Raw genomic sequence first — 21512 nt, 5'->3', positions numbered from 1 at the left:
CTTTTATTTACCCATGTTCTCAGGGTATGTGTAATGTACTGTGGTCAGACTCAACGAACCACTTTTTGAGCTGTAACTCTCTATCAAGCACTGAAGAAGGAGCTTAATTTGGGTGCTTTGTTCATTTGTTTGTTTGTTTTAACCTAAAAATTAAATGATGGATACAGTTCTCCTTTTACTTTCTCTCGAGAAGCCAACTGTGAGGGAACTCACACTGTGATTCTAGCCATTACTAAAGCTATAAAAGTGTCTGAAGATATCCTGGGTTCATCACTCTTGAGTCCAGTTTTTGAGGTCAATGGATGCTCTCACAAGCACATCAAGAAATCAAGCAAATGTTCATTTGGAAATTTAACAAAAAACTTCATTTCTGTTTCTGCTTTTTGAGTACTGACTTGGGTGGGAGGCTGGGAATCAATCCTAGGGTTTTATGCATGCTTTGGCATTTGATGAATGGATGATTTCAATTTTATGTTTGTTTTTAAATTTCATGCATCAAATGTATCAATCATTTTATTTGATGTTTCTGTCTTTACATTTCCAAAACAAAATGATCTAGTCCCCAAGAAATATGTAACTTTATTATAACCTTTCTTTCACTTCCTCTTATAGTTTATACCTTAACATATCAAAAATTCCCTTGTCTATGTTAAGACAGGGTAAGAATTAGATTTGATACTGTCCTTTAATATTCTAAAAGCTACCCAACACGTTCTGAATATCACTTGAATATTCCAGTTCATTTTTCTTCGATTTCTTTGTCAGTAGCAAGTCCAGGTCAATCAACACAGCTTAGAGGGGAATTTTATGATTCTCTATGAGGAAGTACCATTAAGGGGAAAGAAACTTGTGTGATACCAGACTTTCAGTGGCAGGCCTTCATCATCATAGAATTCCTTGGGATGTGAAATAGAGATGGGCAAGGGTCTCAGAACAAAGATAGGCCGACATTTATGGAAGATGGCAAGTCTTAAGGTGTGGTGGGCTATAACATCTAGACAATATCAAGGGCATCTGAGTGGAGAGACAATGATGGGATTTATTTATATCCAAAGAAAAACACAAAGCTGTTCATTTGGAGAAAATGGAATGAAAATGAAGGCCGTGTGTAACTAATCACCACAAAATTAGTATGTTCTCAGAACTGGCAAAGGAGAACAGCGAAAGAACAATTGTCCCGTATCCTTCCTTCGCCAGCTGAGGAAACCAAAGCCCCTCACTGAGAACTTGCTCTTCCTAATTCATTTATCTACTAAGGGGGGACTGCACTGAATCTGTACCTCATATGCCCCAACACTGTAATATTTCATCTTGATGCTACTTAGAACAATGACATAAGTAAAAGAAAAATTATTGCATAGCAAGAAGGTGTGAAGGTGAAGATTAATTCAAGTGTGTGAGGGTGATTTCATTTAATTTCTTAATTTAATAAGTTATGGGAACAATGGTGCACAGTCCAAATTACAGGAGGAAATAGCTTTTCCTTTCATTTTTTTAAAAAAATTAATTATTAAATTTTCTGGCATTTTCTTGATTTGAATTTCTACTGATCTATTATCAAAAAATCAAAAATCAGTTATAAGTCTTTCAAGCTAAGAAGTGGTAGAACTAAATGTTTTTTTTCCACCTTTTACTTTGAGCCTTTCTTCTCCCTATAGTACATTGTATTTCCCCTTTTGCCTTCTCTTCCATTTTTCTATTCTGATCTTCTTCCTCCCCTTTTTCATTTCTCCTCATTCTTTCATGGTCTCTATCACATTTTCAGGTTCCTGCCTAAGTGCCAGCACAGGGATGAGTAATAAGAAGGCAAAGCTGAAAAAGATATTGTCCTGTTAGAGGGAGAATGTCATGAGGACCAAGTCTGACAGGCAACTAATGAGAAACAGCAACCTGAAACCATAGAAATTTAGAGAGCAAGCAGAAATACTCCTTAGACGAAATTCTCACAAATGCATGCCTGAAAGAGGAATAGGCAATTTCTAGAAAAATAGTGCATAAGGAAATTACTTCAGGCAGAGGAACCGGCATAAAGGCAGTAATAATGAAAGAGTATATGTATTTCTTATTTGTTTTTCCAATTGGGATGAAAATTCCATGATAGAAAGGATTTTGTCTCTATTTGTCGCTAAGATATACTCAGTGTCTAGACAAGTACTTGGCACACAGATGTGCAGAGAATGAATAAATGCTGTATTGCAAAGCCATGTGTGTTTTAGATGGTTAGAAAAAAAGCAGGGATAACAAAAGTTGAAATAAAATACAGAGCAGAAAAGAGAAGGCAAAACTTTGTACATCATACCAACAGCTTAGCCTGTTATTCTGTGCAGACAAAGAGGAATCACTAAAAAGGACTGTACAGGACAGTGAAAAGGTCAACAGTATATCAGAATACTGACATTGGAGTAACAATTATAGAAAATGGGAAGCAGAATGAATTGGAGGTAAGGATCCTGTTTGGTTACTGTCAGAAACTGTGACTGAGACAATAAGAATATAAAATAAGGTAATTACAGTGGGGCAAGGCTATGTTTAAGGGGGAACTCAAGAGAACTTTGTGATGAGACAGATCTGGGGAAAGGAGTATCAGGATAAAACATTTAGGTTTACTGCACATTTCTGACTCTTCCGGTAGTATCATGCATGAAACACACAGGGGAGAGTCCCTTGTATAAGAGGATTCAATAGAACATACATGCAAATATGGTTTACATAACATCCTCAAAATAAAATCCCATGACTTGTGGGATGTCATGTATATGAAACAAGCCCCAAGACAACATGGTGGAATGTTTTTTACTAGTCTTATATTCTCATGAGAGCTCTTGGCTTTGAACTCAAAACACAATGTTTCGGGAATTCATTTTAATTTGGACATCACTGCAACAAAAAGCGAGACTTCATTCCTTGTCATATCCTTCCACAGAGAACCAGGAACAGGAAACTAAATGCGATATCATAAAGCCAATGGAATCCTCGAAAGGCACCTGGCTCAAGGACTATAGCCATTCATCCATTCTGCTTTGCTGGCAGGTAAGTCCCTTAAAACAAATAAGTGAAGCCTGTGACGAGGGCTGAACAGGGAAATGCCTTAGTATAAAATAAATCAAAGTCACAGAGATCTGAGAGTATGTGTGTCCATGGACATGTGTGTACACACAGGAAAACATGCGCACACATGCACACACACAACAAATACTCACACTTGAGGCTACATTTCATATATATGCCATGCATACCATACCTAACACTATGGATTCAAAATTGAGAGATGAAAAAGAAATCCACATTTTGTGAGCAATAAATATGTTTTGGACACTACTCTTATTAAATCCTCACAGCATGCTCATTTTAAATTTCATGGGGGCAGGAACAGTGCTTGTTGAGTTTGCCATTGTTTTCGGGGTGCTTAACAGAGTGCCTGGCATATTGGAGCGGTCAATAAGCATTTTTTTTTCAATAATTCACTGGAGAGAGGGATGGCAGGCAGTTGTCAAGCCCCATTTTCTAGTGAGTCACGCAGCAAGTATAGGACACAGTGGGGATTTAGATGCCATTTCCACAGTCTTTGCTGTGTTTGCTCTGCTGGATTGTTCTCCACAATGACATTGGAAGGGGAGAAGAAGAACAATGCTTTGTTCTCTTCAGGGGTAGGTGGGCTACAAAAATAGTGCCAATTCTGATGCTCCTAAAAGCAATCTTCTCTAAAATTCTTTGGTCTAGAACTTTCCATGACATCTCTAGTTTCCAGTTATGTTATGCCTAAGAGCCGTTAGAAGAAATTCTGTTCCTGCAAAGCACTATGGGTGATCAGGAAATTGACTAGTGACGAAGAAAAGTACACTTGGGAGTCAATAGATCACTTCCAAACGGGCCTTTGTCTACTGGACTTTCCGTCAAGATTTTCAGAGTCTGTCCCCTAAATCCTCACCTATTAGCCATGTTTTTCTTGGTAATCAAATTTTATTTTTACATATAATGAGGAATACTATGCTTTCATGTAGTAGTATCGAGAAATTACAGACAAGCCTTACATTTAGACACTTAAATAAGTCAACTGAGAACACAATGGTACTTTCATGTCATAGGACACTCACTGGCAATTTGAGTCAACTTCAAAAAACCATACTTAGTCTCAGCAGTTAGCAAAAATAAATGGAGTTCTAGAAATGTTTTCTGCATTAGAAGAAAGACTATAAGCAAGTTAGTGCAGCACTGACCTCACAGTCTCCATTTTGGATATTTTCTATGTAGACATAAAAGAGTATCACCAAGGACTGCCATAAAAATAAAGTGATGTGAATTTCTGGTTACTTTTGGGCATATTACTTATACTCTAAAGATGCTACTCTGTCCAAATTGCCACAAGAAATAAAGGTATTAGTTCTAGGGGTTGCCTAAACCTATAATAAGTCACAAGAAAGGAATGGAATTTGAGAAAGTGTGAGAAAGAGACACAGAGGCAGGACAATTCAAATGAGATTGAGCCTTAGGAAAAAATAAAGGCTTAGCCTCAAAGTTCTTTGTCAGTAGCAAGCCCAGGTCAACATGTAATTTTAATGGTAGATGGAAAATGGGGGTCAGAAAGGTAAGTGAGGTAAACTAAGAATAGGAGAAGAGGAGAGTGTATAAAATTGGAAATAATTTAAAAAGCTGAAAACTTATGAGGTTATCAGAACCGAAGTGTTTGTAGCTTGTGGTTACTGGGTATTGGCTCCATGAGATCACTGATGAAAAGGATATGAATGCAGGATTTACAGAGTATCTGTCTGGCTGGAGGTATTCTATTAATCGTATAAAGCCAGTTGGGATACTATAGTTTCAGGAACAAGAGGTCAGGCAAGCCTGATAGCCTACATAGTCTGATAACTTGCAACCCTGGGTCCTCAAACCTATCACTCCACATTTCCACTGAGTCATTATTCCTCTCTGATTCTGAATTTTCTACTCTTGGAGGCTTATTAATCTAAGAAATTTCAGCCCTGATAAAGACACTAACACATTGTAAATTCAACAGTATTCATGCGACTGTGTTTTAGAGGCTAACAGCTATGGCTTCACTTCCATATATGATGTGATATTTCTGTACAGTTTTCACAACTCTGGAAATAGACTATTCAATGGACCAGTACTAGCATGTTGATAATCAGGCACCATGAAATCAAGTGCTATACTTACAGGTACCCTAGGTTTTACTGTTCGTATTGTTTGGTTATTGTTTTGAGACAGATTCTCAAGTAGCCTTAACTGAGCTCAAATTCACTGTGTAAATCGAGATGATCTTGCAAATCGAGATGATCTATATCCCAAATGCTAGAATTGCAGCAATGTACCAAAATTCCTCACCCGGATGACTCACTGGATGAGGTGATGTTTGAACTGCAACAAGATTGGGAAATCCAGGCATGATGTCAGATGCCTGCAATTTCACCACTTTGAGGCTGGGCAAAAAAAAAAAAAAATGTTCTCCATCTGAGATTAGTCTGGCTACCCAATGAGTACCAGAAAGAGGATAAGAAGGAGGAGAAGGACCCAAGAGTTCTTTTGTCAGAAAACCCAGAGGAGTGTGGCATAAACAGAGACTGCAGAGGAGCATGGGGATACCAACAAAGCTAAGAGCAGTTTGGAAGCTGCAGGAAAATACAAGAGTGGGGAAGAGAGGTTGGCAATGATAAAAAAGCAATAATCAAAAAAAATGCTTAAATATATAGGCTGGGAAAGCATGCATCTGCAAGGTTTACTATGGCATGTTTCAGAAGGGCGAGGCTCACAGCAACAGGGTTTGATGGAGTTGTATGGGACCTACTCATCAGGTTTTGAACCTCTGTTCTCGGGATATATATTTGTTCTCTTAGCCAAAAATATGTTTTGCAGTGGTGGGGATTGGACCCAGAGCCCAAAAATTCTAAGCAAATGCTCTACCTTGAACTATATAACCAACCCTATAGAATAAATTGGAAAGTTAAAAGCATGGACTGTCCTCTGAGTCATGTGCTAACTACTGTTATCTTCAGGTTGGTATTCTGACATGGTATTGTCTACATTATGCATAGGACAAAGAGAGACTACAAATAAATTTTTCTTTCTTTCTTACTTCTTTCTTTCCATTCCTTTTTCCTTCCTTCTTTTTTTTGCTCCTTTCTTTCTTTCTTTTTTTCTTTCTTTCTTTCTTCCTGTTGTTTTGGCTTTTGAAACAGGGTTTCTTTATGTAACAAGCCTAGCTACCCTGGAACTTCTCTGAAGACCAGTATGACTTCAAACTAACAGAGATACACCTGCCTCTGCCTCACAAGTGCTGGGATTAAAGGTGTGCACTGCCACACCCAGCTTGAATCCATAAAACTATTTTTTCTGAAGACATGTCTGAGAGTTTTCAACAATTCTATTTTATATTAGACAAAAGTAAAATCATATGTGAGAATTTACTAGAAAAAACAGTATGCTGAAAATGGGTTTAGGTGGGTTATTAACTGACAGATGGAATGGCATTTTGTTTAAAGAACACAGGCACAGTAACACATTTGCGATTTGATTGCTGAAATTATAGTTCTTTTATCTATGGCCAAATGGAATAAAAGGTCAGAGTCACCATTTTCTCTACAGAAGGTTTCTAAAGTTATCATTTGAATATGGATAGATTCCACAAATTAAAAGTTTTACAGTGCTCTATAAAACAGCTTCTTTTTAAACAGGAAATGTTCAAGTCATTTAAGGTACAAACTATGACTCAGTGTATGTTTAAAATGTCCAAAATACCGACAATGGACTGTTTTAAGTGCTTGACTTATAGATGAGAAAGGACTTGTTTTAGGAAGTCTGTAACTTTGTTCAGACTACAAACAATAGCCACAAAAGTAGTCTTAGCAACAAAATGAGTGTTTCTCAGTTCCCATGGTCCAGCACCCACCTCTTCTCCTTCTAAGTAGTTAGTGAAGTTCAGTCTCAAACCCTTCACTGTATGAAATACCATTGTGTTAAGTCGTGAAAAGTAGTGGCAGCTTTTGCCAAGAGCCCCCAAATTCTGCAATGATCTTGTACATTGTCTACTAGTTAAAAGATGAATGGAGTCGACACTAGATCGAGGGAATCACTCTTTGTACGAATATAGTACTGGAAGAAGGCTAGTTTCAGCCAGTGCTTGTAACTTCCTCAAATCACCTTTCATTCCTAAGGAATTAATGTATACATCAAATGTGTCTTAATATTCATATTCAAGGATATTTTACTGTCTTTAATTGATATGAACATACTTTAAGTACATACATATGAGAACAGATTTGGCTCAGGATTCTGATTATTAGAAATAAAGAGGAATGAAAAAGGAGGAAAGAGATAAAAGGCAAGAAAGGTGAGTGGAAAAAGGAGACATAAAGAGGGAAGTAAAAATGACAGAGTTGAAAGAGGGACATATGAATTCCCACTTAGAAGAGGCCTCCTAATTCTCTGGCACCAATACTAGCCACACAGCTTTTCTGTCTTTGAGTGTTTTGTTTTTGGTTTTGGTTTTTTTTGTAATGTGGTTGTGCTACGTTTATGTTGGCTTACAAGTGTTGTTATTTGAATGTAACTGTATGTTTGTTCAAATTGAATGTAATAATAACTTCATTTTATTATTTGGGGAGCCAGGGTATAAGTCCATAGGTGCTCATGTGACTATAAATACCATTTGAAAGACTATAAACAAAAAAAAATGTCTGTCCTTGAAAAGGAGTAGATCAGGAGGGGAGGGAACTTGGGGAGTGACTGGAAGGATTAGAAGTAAGGGAAACTATAATTAATAGATATTATATGAGAAATGAATCTATTTTCAGTAAATGAAAAAAATAATTTAAAAGAGAATTTCTGTCCTCATAGAAAGGTCCAGTTGACAGAGTATTGTGCTAAGCCATTATTTCTAATGTGGTTTGGAGAAACTCTAAAGACACTGCCCACCCATCCACTCTCTCCCACACTCAAACTTTGCCTCTATGTAAACCCATTGTTCAGCCAGTTGGTGACGGAACATGCCTTTAAACCATCACTTGGGAGGCAGGTGGATCTCTGTGAGTTCAGGGCCAGCCTAGTCCAAAACAGCCAGTGAATTCCAAAACAGCCAGGGCTGTTACACAAAGAAACCTTGTCTTGAAAAACCAAAAAGCAGCCAGTAGTAGAACTCCCTGTGCTTTCTGACCTACTCAGTCTCCACAATTAATACCTCCAGTTGCTCCTAAGATTAGATGACTCAGTCAGTGGTTCAGTCAACAATTGCAGTACCAATGCTTAGAATTTATAAAGGGCTTGTGAGTAGGCCAGGTATGTTTAAGTACTTGACTCATAGAATATTCACAACCTGTTTTACTTAGGGGATAACTGAGGCATTGTGATATTGATTTGGTGTCCAAAGACAAACTAGCAATGGGAAGCAAACCAGTATTTGACTTGTGATAGTTTATCCTGAGAGTCATTGGGTAGCCATTTAGTAATAAGATATTTGGGTACTTTAGAGGATATGGTAATAAATAAGTAACAGATGACACAGTTAATGTATTTTGAGAACTTACAAAGAAATCTTCGAAACTAAGGCCACAAGATAAACATTGATGATGTTTAAAATATTTTGACGCTGTAATAAAGTACTTTTATACAGCACTAGGGAGTCAATATGAGAAAAGCATTCTCAATTACAGGTTTTAAATAAAGGTTTATTAAGTATTCAGCCTACCTGCTTACCCTGAAAGCAATGTCAGACAAGGCAGAAATTCTACCATCCTGCAGTTCTTTGAAGCAACACACCTACCTGTGAATAAACCTCAGGGTCAGACTTCATTTTCCATGAAAACAACCTGTGTGACTGTGTAGGGAGATTACAGTCACTTAAATATTGGACATATTGGACAGATTTTTGAGACATCATGGGGCAGAGGTATACAAAATGTGAAAACAAAATATCTGAATACTATCAAGTTGCAGTGGGTTACACGCATTGTCCTCTTAGGTAACGCCAATTTTTCTATGGACACAGAGGTCTTAAAGTCAGTCAAATTTGTGATAACTGCTTAATATTTTATCAGTCCATTAGTAACCAAGAAGGGGAATTTTTGACTTTGGAGTATGTTACTTGTCAAAGGGTGAGTATCCTTGGATAGCTAGCCATCATTTATAGATTTTCTCCTTCTTCTACCATGTTCACACGTTCATTTTCCCAATGAATGAGTGAGGTAAAACTTCTAAGCAGTCTGCATTTTAGTGTAGAACATTATCTGCATCCTCCCAGGAGGATAGTCTCTCTAGAGTACCAAACAACAAAGGACTGGAACAGGATATAGAGAAGAGTGTACTTATGAAAGAAGTATTGATGACTTAGTGTCTTATTTCATTCAGATTACAAACCATGACAATGCTTTTGGCCTTATTCTGAAGAAGTCAGTGGTGGCGTGCTAGTCACAGGGAATTATGAAAATGCACTCTTTTTATAAAAAAGCCAATCTGAATTAGCATAGTAATTTGACAATAAAAATTGCTTCATTGTTGAGGTTACATTGTACACATAATCCAGAAACTGAATGGACTAACTGAGCAATGTCAAAATAAAGCAGAAATATATTAAAGTATGTAATATATTTATGCTGAAATCTATGCTCTCAAGTACCATTTATCCTTCTGTATATGTGTTGCTTTTGTTGGTTGTCAGATAAAGCCATTTTGGCTAATGGCTTAGCAGCATAAAGCCAAGTAGGAAATATGAATAGAGATAGAGAAAGAGAACGAGTAGGCAGAGTTAAGGAGACACCATGTAGCTGCTGAAAGAGAAAGATACCAGAAGATGACCAGTAAGTCACAGCCTTGTAGTGATGCATAGATTAATGCATAGATAATAGCAATGAGTTAATTTAAGACATAAGACCTAATTAGGAATGCACCTAAGCAATTGGCCAAACAGTATGGTAATTAATATAGTTTCTGTTTGATTATTCGGGTCTGGGCAGCCGGGAAATGAAAGCTCAGTCTCCATTTACACTCACACATACACAAAAACATCTTAAAGACAAGAACAATTACAGAGCGTCCGAAAACACCTATAGCCATTTATTTGAGATACAAGAGAAAACAACAACAACAACAACAAAACCAAGAGCATTAAGTATTTCCATCTCTATCAATCTGGACTTCTCAAATAATCTGAAGCATTTTTTTTTTTACCTATTCCTTTTTAATTCTTGAGAAAAACCTCATTTGATTTTATACCTTTAAAATTAGTCTCACTGGATTCCTTCCAGTTTGTAATATCACACTACCCAAATTCTTAACTGGAAGTCGGAAAAAATCATGTCCTTCATTTGTGTATTGGCTTGTGACCACTGATGACCAATAGTTTCTTTCGTGCTGCCTTTGCCATGCGGACTTCATTAGGGACAGAATGATTTTTTTTAGAAACCAGATTTTGTATCAGTTCCCACTTTGTTCCTGCAATTAACTATAAAATGGGAAACAACTGCTAATGTGCCTCTCATGTAACTGCTGACTGATAACTGTCAAAAATCTTTCGAGACCTGGAATGAATGTCAGCGCTATGCGTGCTTCCCAATGTACTTTGTACCATTAAAAGCAGAAAGCCATAGGAAAATATCATAGTACAAAAATTCAGATTGTTTCCTGAACAACTAAAAAACAGGGTTTACCAAGCAATTATCGCAAATTTAATTGACTTTAAGACCTTTGGGTCCATAGAAAAATTGCCATACATGGTCAAATAGGGTAGACCAGAGAAGTTGAGGTAGAATTACCAACTATATATATCCAGTAAATAAACAATAAAAGTATATATCAGGCCTTAGGTTGAAACATGAGAAATAGACAAAAATCAGTAAGATACACCTTCTGTTTTCCACAAGTTTGTGAGGTGAGCATCATGAATAAACATTATGTACATATGTAAATTGTCAAAAAATAAATTTAATTAATGAAAATGTATGAAAAATATTATGTAAAAGGAATGAAATTGTTTGGGATTTTAAAATATGGAAATCCTGTTCTAGACTCCAATATGACTAAATTTGATGATATAAAGCTACATGAAAAAGACTAGTCATAAAAAGTATGATAGTTTTAATTGTCAACTTGATACAACCTAAAACCACATAAAACAGAGTCTCAGTGAGGGATTGTCTACATTGGGTTAGCCCCTGGATATATCTATGGGGATGGTCTTAATAAAGATAGTTGATATGGGAAGACCGGGTCTACTGCAGGCAATAATATTCCCTAGGCAGGGGCTTCTGAACAAAGTAGAGAATTCAAACCGAGCTTAAGCAAGCAAGTGATTTCATATACATTACTTTATTGCTGCTCATATGCTGGTACACTCCTTTAATCCCAGCCCTAGAGAGGATTATAAATGGGAGGAAATAGTTATCAGGCACTTAATATCCTTCTGAGATTCCAGGAGGCAAAATCACCATTTTCAGACTGAGTTTGAGATAAGAGCCAGTGGCTGGCTGTTTTGTTTTTGGATCTTCAGGTTGAACCCAATTTCTGACCCTGAGTTTTTATTAATCATGCATCATTCTCTTCGCAAAGATTTCCAATAGGGACATGCCAATGTTGAGAACCTACCTCCTAAAGACAACTTATACAGGAAGGGCAGATGTCATCAATATCCTCCACTGGGGCCGGTCTATGTGGAAGAGGAAGTTTAGGTTGTTTGTAAGTCAGAACAAGTATGTTGTGGGAAAGGAACTCAGTGCTTCACAGATTAACAGGTAGGAACTAGTATCCCATGGTTTTTGTTTATTCATTTGGTCTTCAGATAGCCAAATTACTAAGATTCACAGACTCTCAAGAATTTAGGGAGACACCAAGAGAAAGGATGATAGAGAAGAGTGCCAGGAAAGAAAGCAAAGGGAACTGAGGGTTGATGTCTCAGTGAGTGGTTTTCCATAATGCCTCTGCCCAAGCAATATTTTGGTAAATAGCATGGACTTTCAGCATGTGATAAAACACGCTGACTACAAGCACCACTGTGTTAGAAGGAGTTTATTTAACTTATATATCTTGAACACAGTCCATCATGAAAGAACACCAAGGCAGGGAGGGACCTAGAGCAAGAAGCAAAGAAAGGGCCAGGAAGGAACACAGGTTACTGGCTTGCCCCTCTGGATTTGCTCTGTTTGCTTTCTTATTATACAACCAAAGACCACCTGCCCAGGAATGGCATCTCCCACAGAGAGCTGGGTCTTCCCCAACCAAATATGAATCAAGGAAATACCTGTAAACTTACCTACATGTCAATCTAATAGAGGGATTTTCTCAATTGATGCTCCTTTTTTTCAGATGACCCTATCTTGTTGGAAGTTGATTCAAAAAAACTAAAGAGCCAAGCATTTCCACACTTTTGTCAATTACATAGAAAATAGGAAAGTGCTCTTTATGCAACTTTCCCATAAGACCTTTGTCCTTACAACCTAAGGAATGAGAAATGTTGTAAACAAAAAGACAAGAAGTGAAAAGAATTTCCAGCACCTGCCTTAGGTTACTGTAGACAAGTAGGGACTAGAGCAGAACATACGTGGAGCAATTGAATTCTAAGACTATTTGCTTTTTCCAGCTTATCTTCAAGGGAAGAACAAACCTATCCTCTGGCCAGTGGCAATTGAAAAGGACATATCCTATCCCCAAACTTCAGGATGATGGTTATCTATAAATGAAGGGCTACCGAATGTGGTTTACAACTTATCTATATCTGAAAGAAGTTGTTTATTCAACATTTTATCTGTAAAATGATTACTATTTATTTATTTTTATGTGTCTGTGTGTTTTATCTACATGCACATAAGTGCACCATATGTACTCCTGATACCCAAGGAGTACAGAAGAGGCATCCAGCCAGTTGTGAGCTCCCATGTGTGTGCTGGGAATAGAACCCTAGCCCTCTGAAAGAACAGTACACATTCTCACCTAATAAACTATTTCTCCAGTCCTTTAAAATAATCTTTGTATGGGCGTTTATCATCACCTGAAACAGAAACCATGTGGTTATAAAGCTTAAAATATTCTTTTCTAACTGGATATCTTGAGAGATTTGACAAAGTGCTAAAGCAGAGCATGCCTGTTATCCATTATCAAAGAAAGAGTACTACTCAGCAGTAAAAAACAAGGACTTCTTGAATTTTGCATGCAAATGCATGAAAATAGAAAACACTATCCTGAGTAAGGTAAGCCAGACCCAAAAAGAGGAACATGGGATGTCCTCACTCATATTTGGTTTCTAGCCATAAACAAAGGACATTGAGCCTATAATTAGTGATCTAGAGAAGCTAAATAAGGAGAACCCAAAGAAAAACATATAGGCATCCTCCTGAATATTAACCTTCATCAGGCGATGAAAGGAGACAGAGACAGAGACCCACATTGGAGCACCAGACAGAAATCTCAAGGTCCAAATCAGGAGCAGAAGGAGAGAGAGCATGAGCAAGGAACTCAGAACCGCGAGGGGTGCACCCACACACTGAGACAATGGGGATGTTCTATTGGGAACTCACCAAGGCCAGCTGGCCTGGATCTGAAAAAGCCTGGGATAAAACCGGACTCTCTGAACATAGCGGACAATGAGGACTACCGAGAACTCAAGAACAATGGCAATGGGTTTTTGACCCTAATGCATGTACTGGCTTTGTGGGAGCCTAGGCAGTTTAGATGCTCACCTTACTAGACCTGGATGAAGGTGGGTGGTCCTTGGACTTCCCACAGGGCAGGGAACCCTGATTGCTCTTTGGGTTGAGGAGGGAGGGGGACTTGATTGGGGGAGGGGGAGGGAAATGGGAGGCAGAGGCGGGGAAGAGACAGAAAAGTTCCTTGGGCAGCTGAGGATTGGGAACCTGAAATGACCCTATCCTAGAGCAATACTGACGAATATCTTGCATATCATCATAGAACCTTCATCTGGTGATGGATAGAGATAGAGACAGAGACCCACACAGGAGCACTGGACTGAGCTCCCAAGGTCCCAATGAGGAGCAGAAGGAGGGAGAACATGAGCAAAGAAGTCGGGACCACGAGGCGTGCACCCACCCATTGAGACAGTGGAGCTGATCTACTGGGAGCTTACCAAGGCCAGCTGGACTGTGACCGAAAAAGCATGGGATAAAACCGGACTCTCTGAACATGGCGAACAATGAGGGCTGATGAGACGCCAAGGACAATGGCACGGGGTTTTGATCCTACTTAATGTGCTGGCTTTGTGGGAGCTTAGCCAGTTTGGTTGTTCACCTTCCTAGATATGGACGGAGTGGGGAGGACCTAGGACTTACCACAGGGCAGGGAACCGGGACTGCTCTGTGGACTGGAGGGGGAGGGGGAGAGGAATGGGGGGAGGGGGAGAAGGGTGGGAGGAGGGGGAGGGAAATGGGAGGCTGGGAGGAGGTGGAAACTTGTTTTTTGTTTATGTTTTTTTTAAAAAAATAATTTAAAAAAATGAAAAAAAAAGATAAAAAAAAGAAAAAAAAGAAGAGGACAGACTGAGACAAACAGAACTTCAAATTTATATACTTTGGTTATTAAAACCTGTACCCTGTTTACAATCAACTATTGTGTCTATCACTCTACATCAACTCATTGACTACTTTCCCTGGTTGTCTAAACACTATTACTAAGCTTATTTGACAAATGAGAAAACTGAGGCACAGGAAAGCCAAAGTACTCACCTAATGCTACACTGCTTGTGCATGACAAAGATAAAATTCAAATCCAAGTCAGCTAGCTGCAGAGCCATAACCACTGCCTTTCTGCCTATATGCACAGATGCTTTATGATTTTGTTCAATGTTGGCAATGAAGCCTAAGTCCATTACTAATCATGAGAATTATAGCCAAAGTAGCACTTTGTGGCCATCTATACAATTTGTCTCCTTTCACTCAGGAGGAAACTGATGCATAAACCTGATTCAAATTCAAATAACGAGTGAATGAAAATAAAACCATGGGCAGACCCACTCTATGATACACAAGCCTGATTCACTCATGAAGAATCTGAAAAAAAAAAGCCTTACTCAAGATCAAACAATGAATGAATGGAAATGAAACCATAGACCCAGTCTCCTCTGCCAATATCATGCACTTGAAACTGAATTTGCTCCCGAGTAAGCTAGCAATACTATTAAACATTTTAGCATCAGGAACATGTACAGCTTCCCAAAGAAGAGATATGGGCACATTATCTACCCAACAGAAGGATTATGTGAAGATTGACACATCAACAAACTTAGCTGGAGAGTTTAAGAAGCAATGTAGTCTCTAGTTGAAATTATTTTAGAAATAGAAATGTGCTAGATTCAATTTCCTTACCACATGAACTTGTGAGCAACATATTGAAAGAAGGAATTAGAGAAAGAAAACATGAAAAATTAACATAAAGAAAATGGACACAAAAATGTTATTCATAATCTTGCCAATACTTCAGGGCAAATTTCAAATACTGCTTTACAATTGGTTGAGCAGCAAATATTTGAAATGAATAAAATCACAAAAAAACTTGGGAGAGAGCAATGGAACATATTGAGAATATGAAGCTGTATCTGAAGTAAACGCCTCATTAACTTAACAGTCCAAGAGATGTGAATCCCGTTAGCATGTAGTTAAGGAACTGGATATATGGAGAAAAAGCAGCAAGGGTCTCATTAAGAATCGTCTGAGATACACCAGGAATGTGTGTCTCATCTGCAAAAACAACAGCATATGTAGAAGGAGGTAAATCATTATCTTCTTTTCTAAATATGTAATGATTTAAGTATTTGCCTTATCTTGGATCACCATCCTTTTCTGTCCCCTACAGTGTTAGGCCCTAAACTCTGGTCCTAACCCAGTAATGATCATCGGGCTTATTCTAAATACCCTGCCCAGATACTGGAACTTGAAATAAGTATTAAAACCAAAATGGAAAGTATAAGTCTAGCAAGTAGGTCCATATATGCAGTTCCAGAGCTTAAATGTAAAAACCTACATACCAAACTGGAGAACATTCAGGAAAAGTGAAGATGTAGCTGGTGTTCATTAAATTGAATAATTTTGTCACTGGCAAAAATGACTTCTTCTTGGCTTGAAGAATGAATAAAATTTTCTGCTCTAAATGATGTCTAAAAATCTTAATAGTACTAAATTAACTGATGGCACTAGCAGTGACATGCATCAAAGAATATTAATGAATTCCTAAAATCTTATAAGAACTTCCCTGTGATTTCAGTATCGTGAACATTTACCCAAAGAACAATTATTCAGTGTTAGGCGATAAAATATATGTTAAGTAATTTGGTGATAAACCAAATATCCTGATAATTAATTTTTAAATATTGACCAGTGAATAAAAATACACGCTGCATTATTTCATTCGTAACCTATTATACTTTAGAAAAGATGAAAGATGTTTCATTATAGCAATTTAAATAGCCACATATCAAAACAATAGCTTGAGTATAAAGTGCAATAACAGCTCTCTCTGCTTCTACTTCCTAGTGAGCAACAATTAGCAGAATCTCTTTCCACCTAACTCACAGTCCTTTGTCTTGGAGTTTCTTTGGAGAGCTCTTTTACATAACTATCATTAGTGGAAATCTGGGCTTTCCAAAGACTGCATCATTAACCCCTTTTTCTTCTACAGTTTTCCTCTCTCCTGCTATGAATATCATCTACCCTCTGGTTCAACTATCCATATGCTAATGAGCCTCAAATGGCCTTATTTTCTGTAGTACACTTCCTTGGCAATTAAAGCAGTAAACCAGATTTCCAGTTCCTCATTACAGGAGAGAAGAAACATAAAAAGTGCCTTCTAACTATTTTCAGAATGGATGAGTAAGTAAATGGATCTACGCTGTATAATGATAAGTTATTATTTATTGCAGATGCCTTAGCTATATGACACACAGCAGGAATGTACATTAAAAGGTTAGGAAGCACACGGGTATAAAAATAAGAAAATTAGTTACTATTTGTTAGAAATGATCCAGATTCTGAATGTTAATGTTGTCGTTCAAAATGGCTCTGCGCTTTCAGAAGTATCCAGAAGAAACAGACTTGAAGAAGTGATGCCGTATTAAGAACACATTTGCTGGGATCTTTCCTATTGGAGATTTGGAATGTCTACATTTCCTTCTCAGGCTGTTCATCAGTTTATACAAATATTCCAGTGATCACTAAGAGGAATGGAAGTTAATGATGATCTGTACAAATGTTAGAAGTTAAAGTCTGGGGTGCATACATTCTCTCTTTAATATGCCTCACTGACTATCTACTATCACCATACACACAGGAATCCAATCTGTGTTCAGCCTGCAAGGAATGTTGGAAAACACATAACATTTTAAATTTAAAAAAAGGATTTAATTTATTTTTTTATTTGTGTGTGTGTGTGTTTGTGTCTGTCTGTCTGTGTGTGTTATGTGAGTGTGGGTGCTTGCAGAAGCCAGGAAAAAGTTTCTGATCTCATGGAGTTGTGGTCATATGGATTTGGAGCAAATTCAGTCCTGTGCATGAGCAGCAAGTGATTTTAACTACTGAACAGTCTCTCCAGATCGAATGCCATGTTTTAAACATCCCTACCAATGAAAAGAAATAGTACTTGCACTCTTACAATAAAGGATTTATTATTTACTAAACAAAGTGAAAGCTGGCTACTCTGGAAGAGAATTGATCAATACAGACTTTCCTTAAGCCACTTGTTTGATGCCCTTGGACTTTATTTTACTACAAATAAATCCTGTTCAGAACAACAAGAGGAAACATTGATCATGTCCAATCTTTTCACAATTACCTTTTTGGACTGGATCACAGAGTCGACAGCTCATGATACGCACCTTAAAATTTTCCAACCCTAAAGTACTTCCATAGAAAACTTTAGGTAAATTGAGATGCCAGACAAATAGGAACTATTGTAATTTATTTTCATATTTAGTCCTTTTTGAGCTGCAACAAGTTTTCTGATATTGTCACAAACACCAAAAGTAGGCAGATCCCATCTGAAAATAGTCTGCATAATTAGAGGTCTAACCGAGACAGAGCTACAAGGAAAAACGTCATAGCTATGGGAAACAGCACAGACATCTAACCATAATAGGCGACTGATTAAATTTGACAGTTGAGTCACACAGTGAACTCTGTGTAGACATAAAAAATGATGTAAAAGTATAATGACATGGGAAAATATTCATGATCTACTGCTCAGTGGGAAAAAACCCATCTGAGAAAGGTTAAATGACCTATCTAATAATAGAATTAACATATGAAACATGCATAAAAGAGTCAAAATTATCCAATATCAAATCATGTTAAAAATCCTGTCACATTAAAACTATCTCTATTAAAAGCTAGAGACTCCAAATAAGTCAAAACAACCACCAGTCTTAAATTATTAAAACATTTTTCATGAATTCCTATCAAAAGGCTTTTAAAACCTATAAAACCAATAAAGTTCTGAGCACAAAGGTTTTAGCTAACATTTGAAAAATTTCAGCCTTTTTCTTTTTTGTAAAAACTGTTATGTGTATTACCTGTAAAGTGAGCTTTTTATATTTATTTATTTATTTAATAGATGAATACAATGTGTTTAGATCATATTCATCTCAAGCTTCCCCAAATACAACCAGACTTCTCTGCTATATCTCCCTCCCAACTTTATGTGTTCTTTTTATCTAACTCATAGCAACTGTGGTGGCTGGCATGGGACCTGCAAAATATCAAGACAGTCAATACTCCAGCATAGACATGGAGGAGATTCACAAGACGCCACCCCTACCTGAGGAGCTATTGGCCCCTGATGGCCACTGGGAGAAAAAAAAAACCTCAATATTTTTCAGTGGTGTGGCTTATGCTAGATACGTGGCCATGTTACTGTGCATGGCACCCTTTAGCTATGCATGCATTAGCAGTACAAATTGAACTAATCGGGTTATAAAATATTAAATATAAATGTATGTATTATAAAATGATTAGTGGCCATATGAAAAATAATTAGGCAACTTGATCCAAAATTGTGGTCTATAAAGGATAAGATTATGCTTAGATATTTTCTAAAGCATCCAGGTTTCTTAGTTTAAAAGAATGGAAAATACAAATTGGGTTTTGTTTTAATAAAGACAAATAACAAAAGCTTTAGATTTAGAAAGACTTGGGTTTGATTTACAATAGGACCTACCCTATCTTGCAACCTGCAAGGAACTTTAGGTAAGGAGAAAGGATGTTCCCCCAAAGGAAACAGTATCTTGTATTTATAAGTAAATTGAACCTTTGGCAAAAGTTTTCCTTCTTTAGGAACACATAGACTGGATTCTAGTCCCTAACATCTCATCAACTGTGTGTCTTTGGGCATTTTATAAATCCCAAACTTCCACTGAAATCAAGACTCCAAGTCTAGGGCAGGCCCAATTGTACGTAGCGCTAAACCACCAGGAAAAAAGGATAGTCTGACCACACCACACTAACATGAGAAAGTTGTAAACGCTAATGAATTGCTGTCACCTAAGGATCCTAGAAGAAATATTACTAGTGGTAATAAAAATAGAGTATTATTGATTATTACTGGCCATGACAAGGTTAGTAATGGATGGCAGAGAGGCCATAAGGCCCTCCCCCTCCCTTCAGGACTATTGGCTACAGAGATTCTGAAGAGGAAAATTGGTTGTCTTCAGTTTTGTTCCAGTGAACAGATCCTAATCTGTGATCACATAGACAACCCTGATTATAGTCAGTGGATCACCAAACAAAACAAATGTGTAAAGAGAATTTGTAGGGAAGGCTGAAGTGCTGGAGTCCATAGAGGTGGGGATAAGAGAAGATGGGAGAAGGGTAATCAGAATGAATCATACAAAAGCGTGTAACTTGTCAAAATAAATTTAATTAATACAAAGCAGAGTTCATGGTTTCCCTCAGCTTTGGTACTTAGAAGAGAAATTACATTCAAACAACCAAACTGGAAGATCTTATAACTATAGAAATGGCTCAGTAGTTAAGAGCATGTATTACCCTTGCAGAGGAACCAGCACACACATTTGGCAGCTCATAGCTTCCTGTAACTCCAACTCCAAAGGAATCTAATGCTTTTACACTCCACTGACACCTAAATCAGATGCACATACCAATACTCAAAAATACAGAGAGATACACAATTAAAAACAACACAATTAATCTAAAATGAAAACTCTCTCAATCTTTTAAAGAAGTAGCTTTTGTCACATTCACAGATATAGTGCATGTTTCTTGTGATACACCCACCTTGCAAGATACTTAGACAATTCTAGTCAATACTCTTGTCTGCAAATCTAGACCAACTCTATGACCTGCACATAATCCTGGCCATCTTTGTAGCAAATTTATCCCCCTAAATCATTCGTAAATGGTCTTCTCTGAAGGGCTTTTCTGTTCTTATCTTTATAAGCATACTCTAGTTATTTTTTTTTACTCTTAGGGGGCACATCACCCAACTTCCAAATAAATAAACAGAGACTTATTCTTACTTATGAATTCCCAACCTTAACTTGGCTAGTCTCCAATCAACTTTCCTAACTTAAATTATCCCCTTTCTCTTTAACTACATTTTGCCTCTGGGTTTTTTACCTTTATTTATTCTATACATCTTTTTTTTCCTACTTGCTCCATGTCTATGTGGCTGTGGAAATGGCCCCTGGCATCCTCCTCTCCTCTTTTTCTTGCCCCTCTCTTCCTTCCCTAGATTTCTCCTCCTATTTATTCTCACTTCCTTCCAGCCCCACCTATTCTTTCTCCTGCCTAGCTGTTGGTCATTAAGCTCTTTATTAGATCAATCAAGTGTTCAAGGCAGGCACAATAACACAGCTTTAGAGAGTTAAAAAAATGCAATGTAAAAGAATGAAACACATTTTTCCATCATTAAACAAATATTCCACCGCATAAATAAATATAACACTTCTTAAAATAATATTCCACAACAGTATATAGTTCCATTTTCTTTTTCCAAAGAAAGTAATAAAGAAAGAGAGGGGGCAGGGAAGGAGAAAGAAAGAAAATAGAGAGAAAGAAAGAAAAAGAAAGAAAGAAAAGGAAAGAAAGAAAGAAAGAAAGAAAGAAAGAAAGAAAGAAAGAAAGAAGAAAGAAAGAAAAGGAGGGAAAGAGGAAGGAGGAAAAATTTGGGGACATATTTCAAGTACCTATTTTAAAGTAATATAAATGTGTTCTCAGTAACCCTCAGGAAAACCATAAAGTGAACTTTTTCCCAAATGTCCCCAGAAAAGAGAAATATTTATATTTCAATTGCTGTATAATCTCTGAATAGGTTCTGGAAAAAGCATTTGTTATTCATGCTTTATGATGTGTGCTTATAGTTTCAGATACGTGAAGAATAAGACAAGAGAATCACAAGATCAACACAAGTTTGGGAAACATAGACAACACAGCCAGACTTTTTCTTGAAAAATTTACTTTTTTTCATCTTTAAACAATAATGAGAATACCTATTTGTACACATAATATATCAACAGACTTTAAATTCTTAACAGTTTAATAAGAAATCAATGGCATCTT

The 21512-nt window shown here is 37.2% G+C and overlaps 1 protein-coding gene across 1 annotated transcript in view; it reads right to left on the bottom strand.

Moving 5' to 3' along the window:
- The window catches only part of Fgf13 (fibroblast growth factor 13), a 504366-nt gene that overhangs the window by 321525 nt on the left and 161329 nt on the right, over positions 1 to 21512 (bottom strand). The gene's annotated exons all lie outside the window — the stretch shown is intronic.

The sequence above is a fragment of the Microtus oregoni genome, unplaced genomic scaffold, assembly GCF_018167655.1.
Source record: "Microtus oregoni isolate MIOR12 unplaced genomic scaffold, Mior012 000052F_001, whole genome shotgun sequence".
Classification (NCBI taxonomy): Eukaryota; Metazoa; Chordata; class Mammalia; order Rodentia; family Cricetidae; genus Microtus; species Microtus oregoni.
The sequence above is the reverse complement of the archived record's forward strand: the minus strand, read 5'-3'. Positions and strand labels throughout refer to the sequence as shown.